Consider the following 26,712-nt stretch of genomic DNA (forward strand, 5'->3'; position numbering starts at 1 on the left):
GCAAAGCTGTTGGGTTAACCTAGTTCAACACCATGAGGATGCATCTCTGTCGGCCATGATCTTCCAGTGGTTGCCCTTAGCTCTCGTACAAGCTATGATCTTTGGTGATCAAGGTCTGCACACTCTGACTGTAATTCATTCCAGGGCCTTATTCTTATTTAGAAGGGTCTTGTGCAGGAATGATGAACATGTGATGCCTGTTGACCTCTGTCCCATGCCCACGGCAGGCACAATCATTGACTGTGGCATCATTTCATGATGAGGAGAAGTGAAACATCTTCTCAGTATCATGTTCCAGGAAGCCATTGGCAATTGATCAGAGTGGGCATGCAAGTTTAAATATAGCTGCATTCTTTGATGTCTTCTTTCCCCCTTACTTTCTAGTGCTGATGGCTAGGGCCCCTTAATTTCCATCTTTAACTCAGCTTTAACCCAGGCTCAGAAGTCAATGTTCCCAGTAAGGATGAAAGTTTAAGAAACTTCAGATTAGTATTTTAAAAACTCAGAAGCAAGTCAGTCTCTTTATTGGTGCCCTTATATTTTATTTTATATTTTAGCACTATTCACTGGGCTTTTGACTTGTTCTTTGGGATCTTCTGTATATGGTGTCAGATCTGAGGTCACGTGTTGGTTACTTGTTAAGGATGCATCATTTTTTTGAGATTTGGCTGTTGCCTTACTCTTACTAGTCTCTCCAGGTGGCCAGAGTCCTGTCTGTTGAGGCCAGCTGTTAGCATGTCCTCCTATTTCCAGGAAACTGGTGCTCTCTACTTTTCCTGGGTCACATACTTTTGGGCTACTGTGGACCTGGGCTTTGCGTGGTACCAGGTTTCCTGACACTTCACCACCAAGTTCAAGTCTTTTACTTAAAACTGAATAATACTTAACATTTATATAGTATTTCTCAGTTAACAAAAATCTCTTCTCCTCCGATACCTTGTATCACACTGTGCTTCACTCTGCCCATTTAGTACCATTCTACGTGAACCTTCATTTTAGTCCCAGGGATCTCTGAGTATGTTGGATGACTTTTAACCTCCTCTGAAGATTTTCTCAGAACACGTTTACAACCCTGACTATCCTCTCAAGCCCCCCACAAATGCTTACCTCCCTTATTCAGCCAGAGCCACCTTAAACCCTCTCACCCTCTTTGTAATTTACCTCTTAGAGCCAGTGTCACAGTTAGCCTTAGAGTTTAATGATTTGTGGTTCTTTGTCTCACAAAATGGTAAGAACCCAGATTTTGGATGGACACTGAAGGCCAAGCAAGTACTTCAAATATCAACCTGGAATAACGTGTGCGCTTCCTCCATCAATCCCCACCAAACATATATCCATCCCGTACATGAACATGGCAGTGACAAGGAACTCACTACCTCTTTCATCTTTGTAAATATCTAACTATCTAAATGACTTCCTTCTTGGTTACCTTCAATTTACTTTCTTGTAGCTTACATTCATCTTACTAACTTTAACTATGGTGGAAACATGACTATATTGTCTAATGGTAGCTGTATATGTTCCCCAGTCTCTGCACTTAATACCTTGAGACATTAGTCATTTCAGGTATTATATAGTTTCAAGTTGTCTCTTCATTGTAGGCCTTCTTCGTGTTACTTTTGTATCCTCAGATAGACTCACTGGACATGGGCTCCATTCTTCTCTGTGTTCCTCCACAGTGATCATCCTCCTTGCTTGCAACAAAGAAGATACATATTGTAGAGTTGTTGATTAAAACTGACTTCTTAATGAAGATTCATAAATTATAAGCTAGTATCAATAGTATCAATATGTGTGTGTGTTTGTATGTGCATGTTCTATAGGAACATTATTTAAATGAGACTTATTTTGGCTCCACCTGAATCCAATGGGTCAAGACCTTTGAAAAATATTGATGGATTTGAATGATTCATAAATATAGGCAAAATGATAAATTTATTATCACCCACATACTCTATATTGAAAAGTGTAGCTTATAAACTTAAATAAGTAAGTGGCCTCATAGACATATGGTATCTTCAAAAAGCTTAAATTATAATGTACAAATTGGAATAGGTATGAAAACGTTCAAGTAAATATATTGGTAAAAAGACAACTTGATGTGTACGATGAATTCATTCTTGGTAAATATCTAATCGAAAAGCTAGTGTATAGGGAATTCTAAAACTAAATAGGCATTCTGCATTTGAGAAGGATGAATTCCTGTGATATTAAATAAAATGATATTTTTAAAAATAGCAAGTTAATGTGTTATTTTAAAATTTCTGAATAGGGGTTATAAGAAAACTATTTTAATAGTTATCTTAATGTGTTAACTTTGAATTATAGAATGGTGTGAAGCAAATCTAGAAATCATTATATATAAGAGGGTAAATTACAAAATTTCACATATAGCATGTAATTCTGAAATTCAAAAGTGCATTTGGTTTCTTGAAAAAGGCATCAAGGAACTAATTAACATCAACAATTCACTGTGCTTCCAAATTTCAAACAAACCAGAAACAAATCTTTGCACATTAAGTTTTTGTGTACTATTGGAATTAAGTTGATATTAACCTGAATTAGATTGTTTTAAATTAAGATTCTAATTCTAATCCTTAGGCAATCACTAAGAAAGTAACTTAAAAAATCATAGTAAAAGAAATGAAAAAGAAATTAAAATTGTGCACCAGAAAATATGTACTTAACACAAAAGAAGGCAGTAACAGAGAAATAAAAGAACAAAAAAGACATAAGGAATATATAGAGTAAGTAATAAAAGAGTAGAGGCAAATTTTGCCTTATCAGTAATTTACACTAAAAGTAAATGTATTAAACATTTCAATCATAGTATAGAGATTGGCATAATGGATTTAAAACAGTGGCCAAACACTATGTTATCTAAAAGAGACACATTTTAGATTTAAACAAACAATAGATTTACAGTAAAATGGTTGAAAAAGGTATACCATCCGAGTGGTAAACAAAATAAGACTATGATGGCTATTTCAAACAAAATAGACTTTAAGACAAAAATTATTCCTAGAGACAAAGATGAACATTTTGTAATGATAAAGGTGTCAACCCTTCATGAAGCCATAACAATTTATAAACATATAGATACCTAACAACAGAGACTCAAACCACGTAAATGAAAAGCTGTCAGAATTAAAAGGAGAAATAGGCAATTAAATAATAATATTTGAAGACTTCAATACCCCACTTTCAATAATGGATAGGACAACTAGTCAAAGGTTCAACAAGGAAATAAGACTTGAACAACCCTATAAACCAACTAGACCTAGCAGGCGTCTATAAAACATTCCACCCAACAACAACGGAATGCAGATTCTTGCCTGGTGCTCATGGACACCTCCAGAAGAGACTATATGTTAGACCGTAAAATAAGTCTTACAAAATTTTAAAAGATTGAAATCATATGAAGTATAGTCTCCAAACACAATTTTATTCAATGAGCAATCAATAACAGAAAGAAATCTGGGAAATTTACAAATATGTGGAAATTAAATGACACACTCCTAAATAACCAGTAGGTCAAAGAAATTAGTAAACCTTTTGAAATAAATTAAAACTGCACAACATATAGAATATTCCACAAAACTTATGGAATGTAGCTAAAGAAGTCCTCAGAGGGAAATGCATAGATGTTAGTGGCTATATAAAAAAGAATAAAGGTCCCAAATCAATAACTTAACCACCTACCTTAAGAAACTAGGAAAGGAGGAGTGAACTAAATCCAAGGAAGAAGAACAAAGAAAGCAATAAATATTAAAGTATAAATAAACAGAATAGAGAATAGAAAATCAATAAAGATCATAAAAAATAATTTTTTAAAGATCAATGTTGACAAACATTAGCTCAACTGTCCAAGGAAAGAAAAGAAACAAGACTCAAATTACTAAAATAGGTAATGAAAAATGAGAAATTTTATGACCAAGTAAAATCTATCCCAGGAATGCAAGATTAGTTCAACATACAAAAATTATTCAATATAATACACTATATTAATATAAAAAAGAATATCTACATGATAATCTCAGTAGATGCAGAAAAATATTATTTGACCACATTTACCACTCTGTCATGATAAAAATGTTCAACAAATTAAGAGCAGAAGAGACTTGATATTATGTATCTACAAAAACCCCTTAGCTAACAAAATACTTGCTGGTGAAAGACTAAAAGCTTTCCATGTGAAATCAGGAACAAGACAACTCTAGTCACTCACACCACCTCTGTATGACATTGACTGGAAGATTTAGCTAGGGTAATTAAGAAAAAGAGAGAGAGAGAGAAGAAATAAAGGGCATCCAGATTGCAAAGAAAGAAATAAACCATTGTCAAATATTTTCAGATGGCATGATTTTGTGTATAGAAAATTCTAAGGAATCCACTAAAGGATCTGTTAAAGATAATAAATGAGTTCATCAACATTGCAGAATACAAGATCAGAATACAAAAATCAATTGTATTTCTAACTCTAGAAATAATCCAAAAATGAAATTAAGAAATCAATTCCATTTACAATTGCATCATCCTGAACTTTTGTACCCCCATAATAAGCTGAAATAAAAAAAAATTGTTAGGGGTCTGGCTATGTAAACATTGTGAGTAATTTTTAATAAACTTAATCTCAAAAAATAGCCTATCTGAATTTCAGAAGTAGTAGAATATAATGTAGTGAAAGCAGTAGTATCAGATTACCTGGTTAAAAATCTCAGTTCTACCACTTAATATCAGATCCCAGTTTGCCTAACATCTTTGTACTTCAGTTTCATCTATTACAAATAAATTTTCCTCAAAAAAAAAAAAAGAATATAATTTTGGAAGTAATTTAACAAAGAAAATCCAAGACTTATAGACCAAAAACTACAAAATATCATTGAAAGAAATTAAAAACCTAAATAAATATAAAGGCATCCTATGTTCATGGACTGGAAGACTTAATAGTGTTAAGATGGCATTACTTCCCATATTGATCTGTAGACTCAACACAATCCCTACCAAAATTCTAGCCGTCATTTTTGCAAACATTGACAAGATGATTCTTAAATTCATGTGGAAATTCAAAGGACCTAGAGTAGTCAAAACAATCTCAAAAAAAGAACAAAGTTGGAAAACTCACCTTTCCTGATTTCAAAATTTACAACGAAGCTACAAGTAATCAAGACAGTGTGGTGCTGGCATAAAGGTAGACACATAAATCAATGGAATATAATTGAGAACTTAGAAATATACCCATACATTTTGGTCAACTGATTTTTTACAAAGGTGCCAAGACAATCTAATAGGGAAAGAAAAGTCTTTTCAAGAAATGTTGCTAGAACAACCAGGTTTCTATATGGAAGAGAATGAAGTTGGACCCTACTTTCCATAGTATTCAAAACTTATCTCAAAATTAATCAAAGACTTAAAAATATAAAACTAGTACAAGAAAATATATGTATACATCTTTGTGTCCTTGGATTAGACAATGGTTTCTTAGATATGACACCAAAGCGCAAGCAACCAGACAAAATAGATAAATTAAACTTCATCAAAATTAAAAACATTAGTGCTCCAAAGGTGACTATCAAGAAAGTAAAAAAGACACTCACAGAATAGAAGAAAATATTTTCAAAACATGTATCTGATAAGGGTCTAGTATCCAGAATAAATGAGGAATTCTCATAATTCCAAAATAAAAAGACAAAAAAAAATTTTAAATGAGCAAAGGGTTTAATAAACATTACTCAAAAAAAGGTGTGCAAATGGCCAATAAGCACATTAAAAGACTCAAAATCATTAGTCATTTGAGAAATGTAAACCAAAATTACAATGAGAAACAGCTTCAGTGCACTAAGATGACTATAATAAAAACAACTGACAATAGCAAGTCTTGGGGAGAATGTGGAGAAATATATATTCATATATTGTTTGGATACATTTAAAATGGTGCAACCACTTGAAAAATGTTTTGGCAGTTCCTCTAAATGTTGAGGAGTTACAATATGACTCCCAAATTTTACTCCTATGTACATACCCAAGAGAATTAAAAATATATGTCCATGCAAAAATGTATACATGACTGTGCATATTATTATTATTTAAATTAACTAAAAATTGGAAACAAACAAAATTTCCATCAAATGATGAATGAGTAAGCAAAGTGTAGAATATCTACACAATGGAATATTATGCAGTCATAAAAAGGAGTGAGATACTAATATGCTACAACATAAATGAACCTTGAAAGTATGTGAAATGAAAGAAACAATACTCAGAAGACCACATATGGTTCCCTTTAGATGAATTATCTAAAATAGGCACATTTATAGAAAAGAATGTCCATTAGTGGTTGTGTAGAGTTCAAGGGATTGTGAGAAAAGGGAGGAGTGACTGCTAATGGATACAGAGTTTCTTTCAGACATAATAAAAATGTTCCAAAATTGATTATTGCAATGGTTGCATAATTCTGAATATTTTACAAATCATTTTATTGTACATTTTAAATGCATGAATTATATGGTATGTGATTTATATCTCAATAAAACTGTTATTAATACATTAAAAATCTAAATACATATACATTTGAAAAATTGGTCCCTGTCATTTGTGTATTTAACCGCCAGTTATAGGTGCCCAGTCCACGTATGGAAATATTCTAGATGTTATGGGTACAGGAATGGACAAAACAACCAAGATGCCTGTAATCATGGAGTCCAAGAACAGGGCAAAAATACATGGTCTATATGGCAGCAGGTGCATGTTCCTGATACAAGTCCTCCAGAGTTCCTGTTAAGACATACAGACACACAGAAGTACAAAATACATAAGCCACAGTATGATAAAGTATAGGTGAGAAAACAGCCCAGTTAAGGCACAATTTTCAGGAAGTGCATTCTGATGAGCTAGGATGGATTAAGATGCACATTGATGAACACAACCAGTGTTCTGACTTTTAAACAAAATAGGACACATAATCTACATAAACTTCTTGGCTTTTTTATTAACTAAATTTTATAAAGGTAGTAGTATTAATCTTAAAACCAGAGGATATTGAGCCCTTGTTTCACAGAAATAAACCTTGAGTGGGTGTTTCCACTTGTGAAACCTCTCATATAAGACTTTTAGTACAGCTAATATTATAGAATACGTGTTAAAAAGGAAGATCCAATATACCAGGTGTATGATTTTCCTTAACAACAACTAAAACACGATAAATATACAGCTTACAACTTTAAAGCATCTATACTAACAATTATAACTTCTCAGGTTCCCAATTAAGCCATTAATGGAATGGCTTAAGAGAATAATACTGAAAGAGAAAAAATAAAAGATATTTCTTCAGAGAAAAAACAAAAATATCTGTTATTCTTCTGGATCTTCAAAGTAGACTCATTAGAAGGCAGTTCAACTCAAATTACCCATTGCTGTCTCCAGGGTGTGTGGACAGAGAATAATTCTAGTGGTTGGTGTTGAGGTATTTTTTTCTACCAGTGGAGAGTAGTGCTGGACTAGGGAAGACCTTTAGTACAGAAGATTCTTGGGGAACTCTGTCTTTACTTTCCAGAATAGGGGAAACACAGCAATTGCCTCCTTTGACCCCTCTATGTCATCTATTTCTGCTCCCATATTGGGGGCCACCTGCTTCTTGTAATCACATTCAACCATTGTTGATTTCTGAGGCTCAGCCCCATTTGGTCCTTGCCGTGGTCTGATTGTTTACATCTCCCCCAAATTCATATGTTGAAATCCTCATAAATGGGATTAGTGTCCTTATAAAGGAAGCCAGAGGGAATTTATTCAATACTTTTTGCCATGTGAGGTTGCAGTAATAAGACTGCTGTCTATGAATTAACCAAGAAGTGGACCCTCACCAGACAATAAATCTGCTGACACCTTGATCTTGGACTGCTCAGCCTTCAGAATTGTGATAAATAAATTTCTGTTGGTTATAATCCGTTTAATTTAGGGTAATCTATTACAGCAGCCTGGACAGAATAAGACAGTCCCTTGGTCAAGAGCTCATAAGTTTAGTCATGTATTTCTAATTCATGGTTTTTATAGCTTCTGCTTCTGGGCGAGTTCCCATGTGCTCAGATAGCTACCTTTGGCAACGGTCTTCCTTTCTTTTCAGCATTTTCCCCAAATGTTTTTCTCTAGCCTGAGCTTCCTGGTAACTAACAATGAGCCTCTCCCTTGCTAATTCCATTCAATTTGCTCTTACCTGCAGAGCCTATTGTTCTAAATTAACATCTTTCTTTAGAGACAAGAAATGAACGAAGGGGAAATTTTGAACACCTGTGGACCTGTTCTTGTTTTGTTTTTGTATTTGTTTTTGGTTGTCTTGTCATTAGTTCCTCTGCTATCTCTTAGCAAAGAGGAACCTGGAAGGTTATCTCTTGCAAAGCACAAAACTGCCTTGTACAGTGAAGAACAATCCCAAGTCTCTCATGGCTTCTCATGTTCCACAGGACATTCATGTAAAGAAAAACTCATTGATAATCATTTGCTCCTAAAAACTCACTGTTTAAGAATGCAGACTACTTTTTATGCAGCTTTAATATAAATGATCTTTTTCAGAAATGCAACTATGTCTAAAATGAAGAAAGATTGCTTCCCCCTAAACTTCCCCAAGAATTATTCACCATTTTAGAAAATGCCATGACTTTGCCCATGGTATTTGTATCACCATAATGAAACACCTGAATTAGTCTGCATTTGTATCTATTATATTCATGGAGATTTTACATTGCATTTCACATGGGATGTCTTAGTCCATTTAGGCTGCTATAACAAAATACTTTAGACTGGATACTTTATAAACAACAGAATTTATTGCTCACAGTTCTGGGGGATGGGAAGTCCAAGATGAAGGCACCAGGAGATTCAGTGTCTGGTGAGGCCCAGTTCCTCATAGATGGTGCCTTGTTGCTGAGTACTCAAGTGGCAGAAGGAGCAAACAAGCATCCTTAGGCCTCTTTTATGAGGACACTAATCCCACTCACAAGGGTTTCCCCCTCATGACCTAGTCACCTCCCAAAGGCCCTTCCTCTTAATACCAACACATTGAAGTTTAGATTTCAACATAAGACTTTTGAAGGGACACAAAAATTCAGACCACAGCACAGGATGAGCCTCTGACTACTTTATTTCTTTTAGAGTAGTATGCCTTAGTTAAGCCTTCATTCTCTGGAATATATATTATTTTATTTGAAATTACTTTGCTTTTGTTTCTCCTTTATAATTAGGGCATTTAAAAATTAGGTGTGTCAACTTTTATGTATGCAATTCATTTCAAGATAATAAATCGAGCACTGCAAAACTATGATTTTTAAAGGACGGCACTAGATCTGCAAGCACTGATAACCAGAAATGTGCTCCTCACATTTCTATTTCCCTAGCTGAATAAATTGCACTGGAACTTCAAAGAAGAGCAACAGATTAAACCAATCCATCTGGAGATTCAAATACCTGAGTCTTCTCATATTTATTTTTGTTTTATGAATAGTAATCTTTACTCTTGGGCTTCTGCTACATTCAGGCATCAAACTGCATTTTGTGTGTTATCTCATTCAATTCCTACCATAAACCCAGTGGTAGGTAGCATCATCTCCATTTTCCAGAGGAGTTTAACAAGCCCATACGTGAAATGGTGGAGTCAGGATTGGAACCCAGTTAACCTGATTCAAAGGTCCTGTTTTTCTATCACACAAGCACTTCTCATTCCAAGGTAGAGCATCTCAGTCCAAATAGATGTCTGCATGGTAAAATTTATTGTGTCAGCACACAGTGAAATAGCATATTTCTGTGTGGGACAAATAGCATATTTCATTGTGGGAGAAATACTTGGGAGCAGACTGCATAATAGTACTATAGCAATCCCCCCAAAGGAAAAAGGAGTCAATTCCCTGAGAAAATCCTCTACTTAGTGATGATGTTGTCACATGTCTACATGAACCTCAAGTGACATTTTCGACCACTCTGAACAGTCATGTGGTCATGGCTGGGGTGGGGGAAGGGAACTCTGTGGCCAGTCACGTGGGACCTGAGAGGTTCACCTTCTTTATTTAGGAGGAAATAAATTGGTTAAATTCTTCTTTCAAAAATAAGAACTGCTTTTTATTTGAGAAAGAAAATTAGAATTGAATAGTTGTAATTAGTGGTCCACTGAATTCCAAACCTCCCATTAGGATCACAGAAATTTTCCCATTTAAAAATTCTGTTTAGTCTTCATTTTTTTAGGATGGTGAATAGATCTAAAAAGAAAGGCTTTAGTGTATTTTGATGGCATTAGTACTAAGAAGTGGACAAATTAGTCCAGAAACCTTCAACTCCTCCAAAGGCCAATAAAAGGAGACACCAAGAAACAAGCAGCACTGAATGGGATGCTGCACTTTTGCCAACACTGAGTGTGTGTGTTTCATTCAGCCAAAAATTCCTGCTCTGCTATGTAAATGAAACGTTTTCTAAAGTTCATGCCAAATTTATCTTGTTTGGCACTTTTTAACATTTCATCTCACACTTTTGGCTATGGTTTTAAAAAAGAATGTTTTTGACCATCAATCATTTAAAATCTACTCGTGCATTTGATTCATAACCTTGTTTTGGCATTGTAATGTACTGGATATTCAGATGACTAACTAGTTTGCAAGACTATTTATATGAGTATTATATCATTTATACAAATTTGATTTTAATTCAGCACTGGTTAATGGGCCATAAAAATAAAGGGTGAGCCAACAACAAAAGGAATATGGTTTATTGCCTGAAAGAATGCCTCAAGACTGCGGTTGCTTGATAAGTTAATAATAGCAAAACATTAACTTCCCCAAGGCCTTTTTCAGCTGTGAAAGCTAGATTGTGTGATACCCATTTATAAAAATCCACTTTAAATACATACTTTGAAAGAGAAAAAATATAAAATGTGGGGAAATTGGGTGATTTCCTGTCTGAACAATGAAGCTGAAAGTTCAGGTGTGCTTCTGACATTCTGAAGCACACTCTCCTCTTACCAGCATCCTGGTATGACATCTACTCTATTTCCATCTGATGGGAAAATACCGGCTAGAGATGGATTTTTGATCAGGTGTATTGGCCATAAAATAAAGAAAGTGCAATAAAATCTGTTTCATGTTTTAAGAACATTATAACCACACTTGCAATGAAACTAGTTTAATTTTCTGTTTAAAAAAAAAAAAAAAAAAAAAACAGGCCATTTCCTCCCAGGGATTATGGTCGCAATGAAATATGCTCATGCAACATTGTTAAATTACACGTGGAGGCCAAAATGGTGGGTGGAGTGAGAACCACCCCTCTTCCTCCTAAGTAGACAAGACTGAAAAATGTGCCCTCTGATTGGGGTTAATAATTCTCCCGACAAGGTTTATTCTTACATGCAAGAAATTTTAGAATAGTGACTAGAGAAACAAAATAAAAGCTACTACTTTTTAAATTTTCCTATCAATGTTTTTTAAGTGGCATTTGACTAGAATAAAGGCAAGGAACACTGTAGGGGCAAGCAGAGAACTTGGGTGGAAGCATTTCCCAAGTCCAGAGATTTGAGGATGAATTATTGGATGCAGCATTCAACACACAGTTAAATAAATGGGTGAAAATAGTGAATGCATGCAATTTGATTATGAATAAAAATGCTTCAAAAAGTAATAAATAGTTTTGTTGAAAGCAAAATTGCACTTTAAAGAGTCTTTTTTGAATGTAAAGTTTATTTTAAAATATTGGCATTTCACAAAAGGTTGATTTTCATATATATGATAGCAGAAACAGCCATGTGATTGGTTTATCTCCACTACCTGGTAACCAAGTTCCTAAAGGGCAGATGTAGAAACTAAAGGGTAAAAATTTACATTTTACTGAAATGTTCAGCTGCACATTTAAAGATGTGAGGAAAAAAACCCACTCCTACTACCATCATTAAACCAAAGATTTTTGTGATAGATATTTTTGGTTCACAGTGATATGGAATTATTTTTGATATGATTATCATCTGTCATAGAGCAAAAACTCTTGAACAATTTCCATGCCATGGTTGAATGCATCAACCCTTTACTGTTCTGCTGTTTGATGGTAATATTTACCTATTACATTCACTTTTTATGTTCTGCTGAGTTCCCAGAGAATGGAGGAAAAGTCTTATAGAAAGCCATGAAGAACCACCAGCATGAGGAGCTCTCCCATACGATGGGGGTGGAGGTGACAGCCCAGTGGGGAGTTGGGACCTGTATGTGACAAGGAGGGTATCTGGGTAGGTAGCAGCTTAGCACAGGGAGCCCGAGCCCATGTGGAGTGAGAATAGTGTTGAGATGAGGAGGTGGTCCAGCCCAGGGTGAGGCCAAACAGTGTTAGGCAAGTGTCCACGTGGGGGCTGGCATAGCTAGAGGTGCCGTAGTCTCAGTGGAGAAGGGATAGTAGTAGCAATGTGAGGTTGGCTACAGAAAGGGGACTTGATTGTATAAGTAAATAATTTCTGGCTTGTATGAAGCAGGTTTCTCACCACTGGAAGAGAAGAATTACAAATATGAAAGCAGAGAAAACTAGAAAAAATCCTGTACAGTTGAACTGGAACTGAGGTATCAGAGTGAACTCATGGTTTTCAATATATACAGATAGATACAGAAATAATTTAGGTGCAAATGTGCACACATTTATAATTCCCTTCTCCCAACAGTGAAAAAAAAAACAACTGCCTCATATAATCCTCAATTTAGTTACTTACATGATAGAGTCCTTAGCTAAGGACTCTAAGGATTTCCACTAAGAAATCCCAAGATTAACAGCTCCACAAAAACAATGTGCTACCTTGGGCCTGGACCTTGGCTTCTGATACTAGTCTCTGCTACAAGAAACCAGGGCTTCTGGAAGAAGTGGTTGATTCCAAGGCTGGATCAGGGAAAGTACACAGTGAGCCTCAAATATCTAGTGCCAGGAAATAAAGAAATGCTCTTTAAAAATCATGGGAATATGTCAAAAGGACACAAAAACCATCTTTAAAAGGTTCCTATTGGCCAAATCTGGGACAGTTTGGGCATTAAAATAATGATAATAACCAGATTGTAACCCATTGAATAAAATAGGAATGCTTGAGTGCATACTGACAGTGTATATGCATGAATAAATGGACAGTTTGATGAAGAATCCAATTTTTGTATAATCTCAAACTACTCCACACTGCCCCCCCCACCTAAGTATTAATAATGATCAATCACAAAGGGGAAAAAAACGACTTTTTAGAGTAGAGATAACCTGGCAGACACTGCCTTAGTCAAATGATCAAAGTTAACTTAATCAATAATGGGAAGTATTAAAGGTTTGTTCCACCAGGTAGGATGTGATGTGAAGAACACAGCATGGCTTTGGAGATATTTTTACCAACTGTGTACATAATCTGATTGCAATCATGAGAAAACCTGACAAACCCACACTGAAGGGTATTCTACAAAACAAATGGTCTGTAATCTTCAACACTTTCAAGACCATGAAAGTAAAGGAGACATTGGGGAGATCATCCAGATTCCATGAGTGAAAAGCTCATGAAAACTAAATGCAACAGTGTGATTCAGAACTGAAATGTTTGGCTATAAAGGATATTTTTGTAACAGTTAGAAAGAACTTGTATGAGCTCAGAGGGTTGGATAGTAGTACAATGTAAATGTTATTTTCCTAATTTTGATGTTTACATTGTGGTTATATGGAAAAATGCTTTGTTTATAGGAAATGTACCCTAAAACGTTAGGGGTAGTAGAGTATCCTATTGGCAACATATTCTCAGATAGTTCAGGGAAAAAAATAGATTAGTTGTACTGTACTTACAATAATAAAAGATTGTTACAACTTAGAAATTAAAATTAAAGTCATGAAAGAGAAACTTGATTGCATGGTGTGGTCTTCCTCAGCTCAACTTGAAACCTGACAATCAAGAGAATTTGATTTTGGGGAGAGGAAACCCAATCACTTCCGAACTTGTATCTGTGAGCCTCTTACAATGTGATTGTATTGCTATTAAAATATATATTGTACAATCTCCCTTACCTATTGGCAGAAACAAGATGCTGCTTCTTACAATTCATGATGGTTAAATCTTAGCATCAGCTACAAATCATTTTATCTTTCCAGGATTTCCAGCAAGAACTCAGATTATCAGATGAATTGAACAATTCAGGAATTTGGCTACTATATTTAGGTTTGTTCATATCCCACAGTGCATTATGCAAACTTTGGGATTATTTCAGCCTGCTCCTACTAGTGTTGTCTTAAAGCAAGCAGCCCTTTTCGTGCCTGAGACTCCACCTTTGGGGAAAACAAATCCCTTTGGGTCAAAGCATCCTGTCTCCAGGAACCCCTCCTTTGGTGTGTGGTGTTCATTCTCCATGTACCTCCAACACCAAGACCATTCTTCACCTCCTTCTCCCTCTCTGTGCCTTTAGAGTCAGGAGACTGGCCTCTAAAGAATATGGAATAACCTCTAAATCACCCAGCCCCCCTTGTACTCTGGCTTCTTGTGGGGTCAACCTAAAATCATGGATCTTCCATGACTTTAATTCTCCCAGTGGCTGAATAATCATTCTGTTGAGAGTCTCTCTAGGGTTCCAATCCTTCTTCAGGTTCCAGAAATGTGGTTCTCAAGCCGTGCCTCTTCAGTCCTGGGTGTGGTAACAATGGCTTCCCACTATAGCAGCTCTGGGAGACTTCACTCCCCTTTTGGGCTGTCTTAACTCTGCCTCTACTTCACAAAAGGTCCCGTTATTAAACCTGCCTCCATCAGACTCTTCTAGTGTGTCATCTCTCTGTTTGAGTGTGTCATCTGTCTCTTTCAGAGCCCCGACTGAATCACCATATGCAATTCATCTTGGAGTATCAGCTAACAAAATGTAATATTTGGAAAGTAGAAACGGATAGAATGGGTCATAGGAAAGGACATTTTTTTTACAGAAGACAGTATTGAAACTGATCTGGAGCATGGAGTACATTCTAGGTTGTAGAGTTGGGATAAGCAAAGCAAGTCAAAAACAGTATGAATTGTCTCCTTGGGTAGAGGAAGAAATATATAAAAGCTGAAAAGTCACAGCTTGACTGTACCAGCAACTTAGGAAGGAATGAACATGGAAGGGTGGCCAGTGGTTTTATTTCAGCATCAGCTTTGGTAGTAAACATACATTTTTAACATATGTGTCCACTCACCATACATTCAAACCAGAGACTGGAAAGGATCTTTAAGAATGTGTTTGCTGAAAACTGTTCACATTGTGTTGAAAATGCCCTCCAGTTGGGGAAAATCAAGTTAGAGAATGAAACATAACTACTGACCTTTTTCAAAAGATTTCCTAGCTCTTCTCTTAGCTAAAATAAAAGTATTATAATCAAGAATGGAAAGTCCAAATAGTTTTTTTCCTAAGTTTATTTGAAAGTTGTGTCTATACACGCTACCCTCTATTTGAACTTTCTGGGGAGAGAATTGCTGCTTGAATGGTGAAAATCCTGTATCGGCTTTTTCTAGAACTGTATTAGAAGACTGTTAAAAAGAGAAAAATAGATGCGAGGGATCCACCACCTATTGAAGCAACCACCTCTTTGGGCTGGAAATTAAAAGGAGGGTCAGGGCTTCAAAAAGCAGGGTCATGTAGTCATAAGCAGAGATTCATCTCAGAAAACTGCCCTTTAATTGCCTTAAGGTAGGAAAAATGAAGACACATGAGTCAGTACTGATATTTCACATCTTCTATGATGCTGTGATATTTCAGAATTACTGACATTTAGTACCCAGATAAAGCAAAACCATTTAGATAAACATAATTTGTGATATGAAGTTATTGGGCGACTTAGCTGGAGAGACATGTGGTTCCTCGATCTCATGTCTCCTCACTGAGTCCGACAGCATGTCTCCCACTGATGCAGAAATAGACCCTAAAAAAGTAAAATACTGCTAATTCTTATATTGAAATACTCTTTCTATAATTGTCAGCTTCCTCACCATGATATTTCTGCTTTGCTGTCTTACATAATACAGACAATAGGACCAGGCAAACTGATTTTACACAACACCTAGTAGAGTTGCACCTAGAGAGAGAGACGTTCAATGGTTTGGTGATGTTAGCCACAGTTTTAAAAAGAATAAAAATGGTCTTTCATCAGTAGATCTCAGTCTAGACCATGAAATGTCATAATGTAAAGGAAAACTTTATTAATACCTAAATAGCTATGTAAAAATGAAAGTGTTTCATCTTTTTAGAAATCTTAAATATTATGACACCTAACATAATCAATTGAACATTATCCCCAAAAGAGGCCTTTATCACATCCCAGATAATCTGAAATATATTATAAACATATATTATCTATAATATAAATATATTATAAACATCATTATAATATATTTCAGATTATCTGGGACATGAAAAAGGCATATTTTCTAGTACAGTATATCAGATATTTCTCAAATAAATTTGTCAATATAAAACAGATTTGCCTGTCTTTTATAACTTCATTTAAATTATTAATAAACATCTTGAGAGAGATGGCTCTCAGGACAGGTATATGTTAAACTCCTGAACTTACTGTGGGATCCAGGTGTAATAACTCCTTGTGATTATCCCAGTATCTTCTTTTCCTTTAGCATTTCAATATCACAGTCATGTTGATAGGAAGGTAATTGTCACCTGTATCAGGTGCATATAAATCGTGTTCCTTGTAATTCTAACAAAACATTTTTAATTGATTTGGTCGGGCATGACATGTTATTAAACCTAGAATCATGAGATTCTTTTCTAAATATTCACAATCAATCCCCTGAAAAGAGTTAATCATATTATTTTGGCAAAATGTACAACAGTTTATAGTTTCTGGAAATTACAGAAAGATTTGTAATATTTGCCATTCTCCAGTGAAAAAATAAAAAAAAACTTTATATAATCCACATATTTTTATTTTATTTTTAATTATATTTTTTCTTTTTAAAAATTGATATAGAATAATTGTACATATTTGGGGGCATATGTGATATTTTAATACCTATCATACAATATGTAATTGTCCAGTCAGGGTAACTGGAATATCTATCCCCTCAAACATTTATCTTTTCCTTGTATTGGGAATATATTTTTAAAAATCATAAACAATGTTTCTGAGATTACACAAATTTATTCCACACATTTGGATGTACTCTCATATACCTAGAGATTTCAATTTATCTAAACTGGGAGTTTGGTTTTTTTTTTTTTTTTTTTTTTAAACTGGGAGTTTTTGTTTTAAATATTCTTTGCAACTAACTTTGGTTTTGGTTTTTTCCATGACATTTGCCCTACCCTTTACAGTTTGGGACCATTCTCTGAGTTAATGGCATTAAAACCAAAAGAAGCTGCACAGTTTTGTCTTTGGCCAACATTACATCATATTTCCCAAAGGCTTATGCCGTCTTTGTTCTTGTGGCTTCAAACACAAAAAGCTCTATTTTTTTTCCAGCATTCTTCATGAGCTTCATTTGTCTTGGAATTGAGCCTTTCCTGACATTGTTCTTGCAAGTTTGTTTTACTCTTTCCTCCCATTTCCATTTAATGTTACATGTACACGTCCCACTTACAGAGGATAAACATGTCTTGTGTGAGTCGTCAGGAGGTTAGTCATAGAGAAGTGAAATAAAAAAGTGAACAAAACAAGAAGTGCAAATTTTTACAAGATTGGCACCTCCGAAGGCCAGCAGACGCCACTTCCCACAACCTCACTTCCTAGTCTTACCACTTCCTCCCTCATGTAGGAGTTATTCTTCAGGAAAGGTTTCTGGGGAAAGTTTCTGGCAGCTGCTCTGCTCACTCTCAAATGGGAAGCCCCTAAGATCCCCTGAAACTCCTCCCCAGCACCATCCCTGTTAGTTGTGGGAACGTTTGCTCTAAGAAATTTCCGGTGCTTCCCAGAGGAAGCTATGTAAGCTGGGCTTTCACTCAGCCATTCATTCAACAAATATGTATTGAGTGCCCACTGTGTGCAGGGCACTGCCCTCCTGCAGCTTGACACTGCAGACGTTCCAGTGGGTCTTCAACGATGAGAAACAGAGAAAGGAAACTTCAGGCAGAGGTGCTGGCCCATGTTAATACTGAAAGTCTGAGAACAGTGTGATGGGTTTTAGGCAAGAGCTGTGGATTCTTCAAAAATGCTGGAGTGTAAAACTCCAGCCAAGGAGCAGCAGGGCATCTGGAGAGGTGGAAGGGGTTCCACCAAGAAGGCCTTGAGTGTTCCTGGGTCTGCTAACATCCCATGCAATCATCAAATATTTGTTGAAATGAAGCTAAAATGCTACAAGTAGTTTAAACGTTATTTGCAGAAGTACAGTAGTTCTTATAAAAACTGTGAGTATTTAGGAATATGGTAGTCTTTTGATGAATGAATAAATGAAGAAATGAGTGATGTTAGGAATTAAAGCAGAAGAATGGTGGGTCACATTTGCATTTTTGAAGATAGTTATTGTGTCAGTTTGGTAAGTAGATGGGGAAGGAAAAAAAAACAGGAAGGAGGTGACCAGATATAACAGTAGCAGGAGCCCGAGGAAGGGGTGGTGGGGACAAGAGCCAGGGCTGGGCCGTACACAGCCGGGTCCCTCAGGAGGACTCCACAAGATCTGAAATCCAAAAACCATTCACCGCAACACACAAGCACCACTCCCAGGGACTGCAGGGGCCCAGCCTGGACACCAACCAGGGCAGAGACAATGGGAATGAAAATCGGAAGCAAGATGAAACATATCTGGGTAATAAAATAACTGAACTTACTGAATGGCTGAATTTTTGAGTTTTATAGCTTATAACAGAAATAGTACAGATTACTTAGAGTTTTCCCTTACATTTTATTTTGGTGACCACAGTGTCTATTCTTGGGTTACCATTATCATCATCAAACCATAGAATTCAAATAACGTTTTGAAAAGTTGAAGAAGTGAAGCATTTTTTAAATACACTTGTTTATACCAAAAAGCTAATAGACGTGGAGTTTGCTGCAGTATCTATATGTGCCAATTGCATCAACGATTACTTCATTGCCTTCAGGAAAATCTTACATTTGCCATGATTTCCCCCTGGCTAGTTCCAGTGTCCTCTCTTCACCTAGACATCTGCTACATTTGGAGACTTAAACATACCACTTGATCATATATTGTTTTCTGATTGTTTCTTGCTTGTTACTTTTACAAAGCACTAATACTTTGAGTATAATTTCCATGAGGGCAAGCTCCTCTTCACAGGTTCGAAGGGGGTTAAGGTAAAATAGGACAGTGTCATACAATTAATGTAATTAACCTCATCACTCAAGTTCAGCACAGCACTTAGCAAAAGCAAAGCCATCCTCCTAAGAAAAATCATTAATATTTTAAATTTACGTTTTCAGTCAAGTGATTTTTGAAATGTCTTCAGATAAAAATTAATGTGTTAGAAAAGATAGTAAATGTCTTCCCATCTTAGCATTAGAATGATTAAAAGTCACTGATCTGTTCTTTTGGGGGCCATTTAATTTTTTCATTTCGAAAGTTTATTGCAAGTTCGTAAGATTTCATGTTTCTCAGTTTCTATTTCCAATGTGTGGATGTTATTTCTATATTTGTTAAAAATGTGTCTGCATTTTGCACATTTCTAAGATGATCTGCAGGTGTGAAGTTTCTGTTCAGATTTTTAAGTAACTTGGTTTTTAAAATCTTATCTTTACATTAGAAACTCTAAGGTGCTGAGGGCTGATTTATTTGTTCAGAAGACCGGCTTGATTTTTAATGGCTTGTTCATTTTAAAAATAAATTAAGAATAGTTATAAAAAGTCCTATAATAAAATTTTGTTGTTGTTCTTCGGGTCATGATTTCAGACCTTTAGGAAGATAAAAGGGCTGTAAACCAGGTGGCACAATAAATTTGGTTAGAAATGAAAGAGGATCATTTATTTTCCAACCTTTACTGAGATTTCCTGGAAGAATAATTTTGGAGCAGGCAGGGGTAGTGGGAGCATATTTAATATTTGCTGCATATTTGCTGTAAAGTGACTTTACGCTTAAAATCCATGCAGTGTTACTGCCAGGTTTAGATTTCATCAAGGGGCTCAGAGGATAAGCAAAACCCTTTTCAGGGGGAGCACCATAGGTCAAGGTTAGACTACAGCAATGAAGGTCACTGGTCTCACCAGGGTTAATGCAGTTGACCTCTTAGCAATGTCTGCTTCTTCACTAACCACTCCCCAGGTTCAGCACCTGAAACTGAGCATGCAATCAAAGCACATGGTCTAAAACAGGAGGGTCACTATTTGGCCAAGAATATTTAAGTCACTCTGCAACTCCACTAGACGTCCAAGGCAGAGTTGTACATAAATTTTGATTCTGAGCCCAGAATCATTCATGTAACCCAAGTTCACTGGACTGATAAAGCAGAAGCAGAAACCAAGACAGCAGGAAAGGGGCTGGGAGGGAGATAAGACATCTCAGTTCAGCCTCAGTCATACTGACTTATGGCATTGACCTTTCTGACCTCTGCTTCCTTATCCTGAGAAATGGCCAAGCACTACTGCTTAGGAAAGGGGTCAAGACCACAAAACATTGACAAATGTCCAACAGTCTGTTTATAAGAGCTCAAAAAAGCCACTGCGTGAACTTTACCTTTAATGGGACTTCCTTGTGTCTGTAGTAATTCTCTTACTTGCCACTGAACTCATGGAGGACGATTGTGAGCCTCCTGGCTCGGTTGTTACCATCCACGCCACCTGCGTTTTGCTTCATGGGTAGAATAATAAAATCATGGAGCCTCAGAAAGGCTCCCAAACCATCAATTACCAATTGGACTCTTGACATTTGACTACGTTCCTGCCTAATGATCACTGTGAAGGTTAATTTCATGTGTCCAATTGGCTAGAAAATGGTACCCAATTTGGGGTTAAATACCAGTTTAGATGTTGCTGTAAAAGGTAGTTTTTAGATGAAATTTACATGTAAATCAGTAACTTTTGGGTAAAGCAGGTTATCCTCCATAATGTGGGTGGGTTTTTTCCAATGAGTTACTGGCCTTAAGAGAAAGGACTAACCTTTACTGGGAAGAAGGAGTTCTGCCTGGATGGCCTTTGAACTCAAGCTGCAACATGAACTCTTTCTTGAGTCTCCAGCCTGCTTGGTAGATACTGTACTTGCCACCCATACAATCATGTGAGCTAACTTGTTAAACTAATCTCTGTCTCTCCCCCTCCTTCTCCCTACCCACTATATATGTACACATACACATATGCACACATATACATCTCCTACTGATTCTGTTTCTCTGGAAAACCCTGACTATACAACCATCTAGCTACTTCTCAAATACTGTCACATGATCAGAAATGTTTGTAAGGTTGGCCTTTATAACAATATACTCCTGGAATTAAATCCTATCTCAACAGGTTACTAAATATGATTTTAAGCAAGTTACTTATACCTTTCTGACTCTACCTCTCCATCTGTGAAACAGGTATAATGTCAACTACCTTAATAGAATGTCTTGGATATTCCAGATTACATGTACTCAGCATCTATAACATAGATGATTCTTGCTAAATAGTAGTCACCATTTGGCTTTGATGAATTATATGTGAATAAATCCTGCTATTAACTGTACCTGTAGCTAATCCTAGGGCAAGTTTGAACTTCTCAAATGAATTCATCTTTCTTGGCTAGAAAGTGACTGTGTATGCCCCATTTTAGGATTACTGTCAAAATAGAATCTTTCTAGGGAGAAGTTTGTTGCCATTAGTCAGATTCCCAAATGAATCAGATGGAAAAATAATAATTATTATAGACAGTGTGGGATAATTCTTCCCATGTGAGGGCTCACACTTTTGCTAAAGAACATAACTATTGAGGAGGTGATTGTTTTCTAAACTTGAGTATTAGGGATTTCAAGGGTATATCAGCATCATGATTAACATTTTGGATATGAAGTCATAATAAATTATTAAAGATACATTTTAAAAAGAAAAACAAGCTTTTGTGAAATCAAATGCTTACATTCCATATTTAATTTGCTTTTATGATGGTTTTAGAAAGATATATTCCCGTCAAATGTTACCTCACTAAGTTCATGCTGTAACAATTTTTACGTTTCTTTTAGTTCTAGGTTTCAAACTACTTCAGATAGGACATTGAGAGTTTCTTATTTATTAGACAGTATCTGAATTAAGTGTTTCTAAGAAAAGATTCAAGAACAGCTTTCAAGGAAAATTTTGCCACCTCTTCTTAAAATACATTTCAAATTGATAACATGGTATTGCATACAGCGCAAATGAGACTGAGTGGTTAAGAATCAAGATAGACTCAACATTAAAATGAAAGAGTCAGGAAGTACAAAACCTCTTATCTAAAAATAATCTGGTTGCAAACTGTGTTAAAGTCAGAGAGTTACTTACTAAGCTGTATTGAACATTGTTAGTGAGAACTTATTAGACGGCCAGCTCTGTGCCAGGTGTAATTCCCGAAGCAGCAGGGACCACTGCAAATGAGCTTGGAGCCATGGCCTGTGGCAGCCTGAATAATCACACAAGAAGAGAAGTCACCTGGAGACTCTCAGTCTCAACCTAGAATGCTGAAAGCAGCCACTAGTAATGGGACATTTGACTGAAATCCAAGGAACAAGCACACCAGGTTCAATCAGAACTTGTCTGGAATGTTCTGGAAGCAATGGATGGAAGAAGGTATAAAGTTGGAAAATTTTAATAGTGTTTTCTTTGGGAACGAAATAATACAAATACTGATAAAATATTATATTTAGCTACTATGTATGTTTTTTCAGTCTGTCATTTCTGGGGGGAAATTAATTATGAGAAATTATGACACTCTGCATTAGTCTTTGAAAATAACTAGAAACTTTTCCATAAATGACTTTTACATCTGCCACTGGAAAAGTTTATTCAACTTTAGCATTTATCATTTTATCGTCTTCCTGTTTATTTTTTCACTTAGTGTTACTTCTTTAGAGATCTTTTTTTATTTTTTTGATTTGTCAACAACATAGGATAAGGCTCTTTTTTCTACAACCCTGTGAGAGAGTTCATAGGGTCAGGGTATAGATATGTGTCCACAAGAATAAAAACTTAGTTCCCTGGGTTGACCTTAAGCAATCAATCTAATACTGTTTTTTTTTTTTTTTTCATGACCTTAATGATTATTCAAGAACAAAATTATCTTTCCTTTGCTTAAGTTCATAAGGCATTTTGATGTGTTAGTTTTAGCTCTTTCTGATATTTAAAGCTTGTGTTATCTGACTTTTTGTGGGAGCTGTCTCAGCAGTTAGCTCTCATTTTAGGGAAAAAGAAAGAAATTTTGCAGTAATATTTCATTTTGTCAGCACAGATAAGAGATCATTAAAAAAATTATAGCTTCATAATGTACTAAAAGAGAATATTTCCCAAGAATACCCATTCAAAAGTAATAGTGAAAAGGGAAGGGCAAGCAGTCTCTTAATTAATGATTTTGAGAATTACTTGTACTTGCTTCTACATGAGTTTAGAAAAACCATATTTTATCAGATAAATACTCATCCTTTCAAGATTGTAGACAGTCTTCAAACTTTATGAAAATTCAAAATATATAAGAAGTTAGAATCAATTTTTTTTTAATTTTGTTTCTACTGTCTGTGTTGTTCCCTTACACTCTATAATGTGCATTGCTAAACTGAATTTAATTCCTGGATCTGCCATTCCGTGTGTGAACACACTTACTTCAAAAGCCCCTCCTCACATTCCTGGTGTTCTAGTTTCTAGTTGGCAAAACAGAAGGATAAACAACATATTTACCCATAGGAGTTTTAATGAGATGAACACAGATTTCTCCCCAATGCCTAAAGAAAAAAAAAAGTGTATTTGAGAGCAGTGTGGTGCAGTATTTAAAAACAAGGATTTTGAAATATAATTAGGCCTGTGTTTGTGACCAGATTCTGCTAAATATAAGGTATATGACCTTGAGAAAATTATAACTTAGTCTTTCTTAGACTAATTACTTATTAATAAAATTAGGGTAATAATCATATCTACCACATGGGGTTGTCATGGGGACTATATGAGACAGGAAAAAGAAAGTGTTTTGTACATGTCCTGGATCTCAGGACTTGGTATTCATGACCATTTATTACTGCATGAGTATTAGTTGATAAATCTATTTTCATCTAATTGGATGTGTGTGTATATATGTATACACACACACACACACATATGCACACACATATATGTAAAACTATTTCCTTCAAGCTGAAAAGCACGACTGATTCCCATCTCCTTCGTGTTTCCGAGAGCAAGGTGGTGCATCTAGCGGACAGCTGGGAATACAGTTTGGGATCTTGAGTGGTGAGTCTCATCTAGACATTGCTTTTGGAGTCATCAGTCATTGTATAGTAATCAAAGCCACATATAAAGATGAAATCACCCAGTGAAATATATATATCTATACATACATATATATGGTGAGAATAAATGAAAGCTGAGGACAGATCCATAGGGAAACATCTACAGTAATGGGGCAAAAAGAGGAAGGGAAATGTGTCTTTTCTGAGCCAGGAGCATGGCACTAGAGATTGGGTACAAACACAGACAAAATTTTACCTGCAAAGAGGGTAGGGAATTGGCATGTCTAATGAGCTCTGCTTTCTCTCATGCAGCTTTTAAGGTAATCAATGGAACGTAAGGGAAGGGTAGAAGTAGGGACAGTCAACGGACCGGCTTCCATGATGCACAGAAGGACACGAGGGTAGAAGACAAGGTTAGAAAGAGAGCTGGGGCCTCACCAGGGGAGATCACAGCTCTTAGACTAATATTTATCTTCCATGCCTGAGGGAAAGTATAAGATGAGAACAAAGGCTTTGGGATCTTAAATGGGTCAGAGAGTGCAGAAGGCAATGTAGGGGAAGGAGCTGGAGTCAAGGATCCCAGTTAGAAGGCCACTGCAATAATGCCGGGTGAGGGCTGCTAGTTGGGTCTGACACTCTCTAAATGTCTGGTCTGGCCCTTGTTCTTCTTCTGGTCTTTCTTCTAGCACTCCCCACTTTGAATTCCATCAATTACCACCAGCCTCCCTTCTTCACTAGACTAGCAGCTTTTCATCCTTCAAATCTCAACTCAACCCTCACCTCCTCAGCTGGCTTTCCCTGACACCTGGTCTGACCTTGAGGTCCACCGCCTCCATCTTGCCACAGGTCCCTATGGTGAAATCCATCACACTGTCCCCTGGTGGCTGGTAGGCTTGTCTTTATTTCTCACCAAACCGCAGACTTCCTGAAGGCAGAAACCAGGTCTCCTTGTTCCCTGGTGTCTACTCCTAACCTGGAATATGATCAAAATTCAATGCATGGGAATGTCTGAATGAACAAATGTATGTGTACAAGAGCTGAATAAATACCATTAATATAAAAAACAAAATCATAAATGAAACATGGACGCAGTATAATTAAAAGCAAGATATATGAAATTGGATCTTCTAAGCAAAGAAGGGTAATTAGTGAGCATTTTTTGCGATAAAAGTCAATAAATTTTCATCAAGCCATTCTAGCCACAATTTGCATTCAAACAATGATCCTCACAATTGCTTCTAAGTTATTCTGTGAAGCACTTAGCAGATGCTCTAAGCCTTTCTCTGTCAGCTGAGAGCCAAATGGGTGAGAAAGTAATGAAAGTGCTTTCCTTTTAATGTGTTCTTTAACAGGCTTTTCTGCTATAGAATAGAATCAGTCTGACCTTCCCCACAACTAGATGCTTTACAGTGTTTAAAAAAAACGCCACATGAAGGGCAGTGCCTTTTATCTGGTGAGGCTACACCTATATCACACCACGTCAATGATTTCATGGAATTGGTGGGCCAATATCTCATCAGAGCATAGATATGGCCTGCCACTGATGATTGTGCAGAAATCTCTAGTGCCTTTTATCAAGGCCTAGAAAATAATTAAATCTCCCAACTATAAAACATAATTTATTTTAACATTGCTCTACATCAATGTCTTTCAAATGTTTTTACCACATCTATGTGATCATGACCTAGTCATTTTTTTTTCAAAATATTAAGGGGGTACAAAATGTTTTTGCTACATGGATAGCTTTTATAATGCTTAAGTCAGGGCTACTAGTGTGCCCATCAGCTCAATAGTGTTCATTGTACCTGCAAGGGAGGTTTTGACCCCTCCTCTCCTCTCCCCTCCCCTTCTCCCCCCTCCCACCTTCTTGATTTCTGATAACTTTTACTTCTGTCCCCATCAATTAGTTGCAAATTATTAGAGAGTATATGTGGTGTTTGTTTTTCCATTCTTGAGATACGTCACTTAGGATAATGGTCTCCAGTTTCATCCAAATTGCTACAAAGGACATTAATTCACTTAAACATATATAAACTGAACCAAAAGTTTCACAGATTCTCTCCTTTCATCTCTACACATCACTTCTATGCTATTCTATTAATTTTTTAAAACACCACTTCGACCCATAAATTGATTTCCGCAACCACTCTGAGTATCCGTCATAAAGAAACAATACTTTGATAATCACCCTTGGCTACAAGGCAGAAGCGGAAAATTATAGTCTACAAAGTAGACTCTGCTGTTTCACCATTATATCTATTTTTGCTATTTTGACTAATTTATTTCATCAAGGTGAGTGATTCAGTTAAATTTCAGACTCTTTTGTATTTTAATAAATTTTATCTTTAGACTTCCTTTTGTGCTGTTTCACTGTTTTGTTTTCTTGTGTGGG

Source organism: Eulemur rufifrons, chromosome 4, assembly GCF_041146395.1.
Source record: "Eulemur rufifrons isolate Redbay chromosome 4, OSU_ERuf_1, whole genome shotgun sequence".
Classification (NCBI taxonomy): Eukaryota; Metazoa; Chordata; class Mammalia; order Primates; family Lemuridae; genus Eulemur; species Eulemur rufifrons.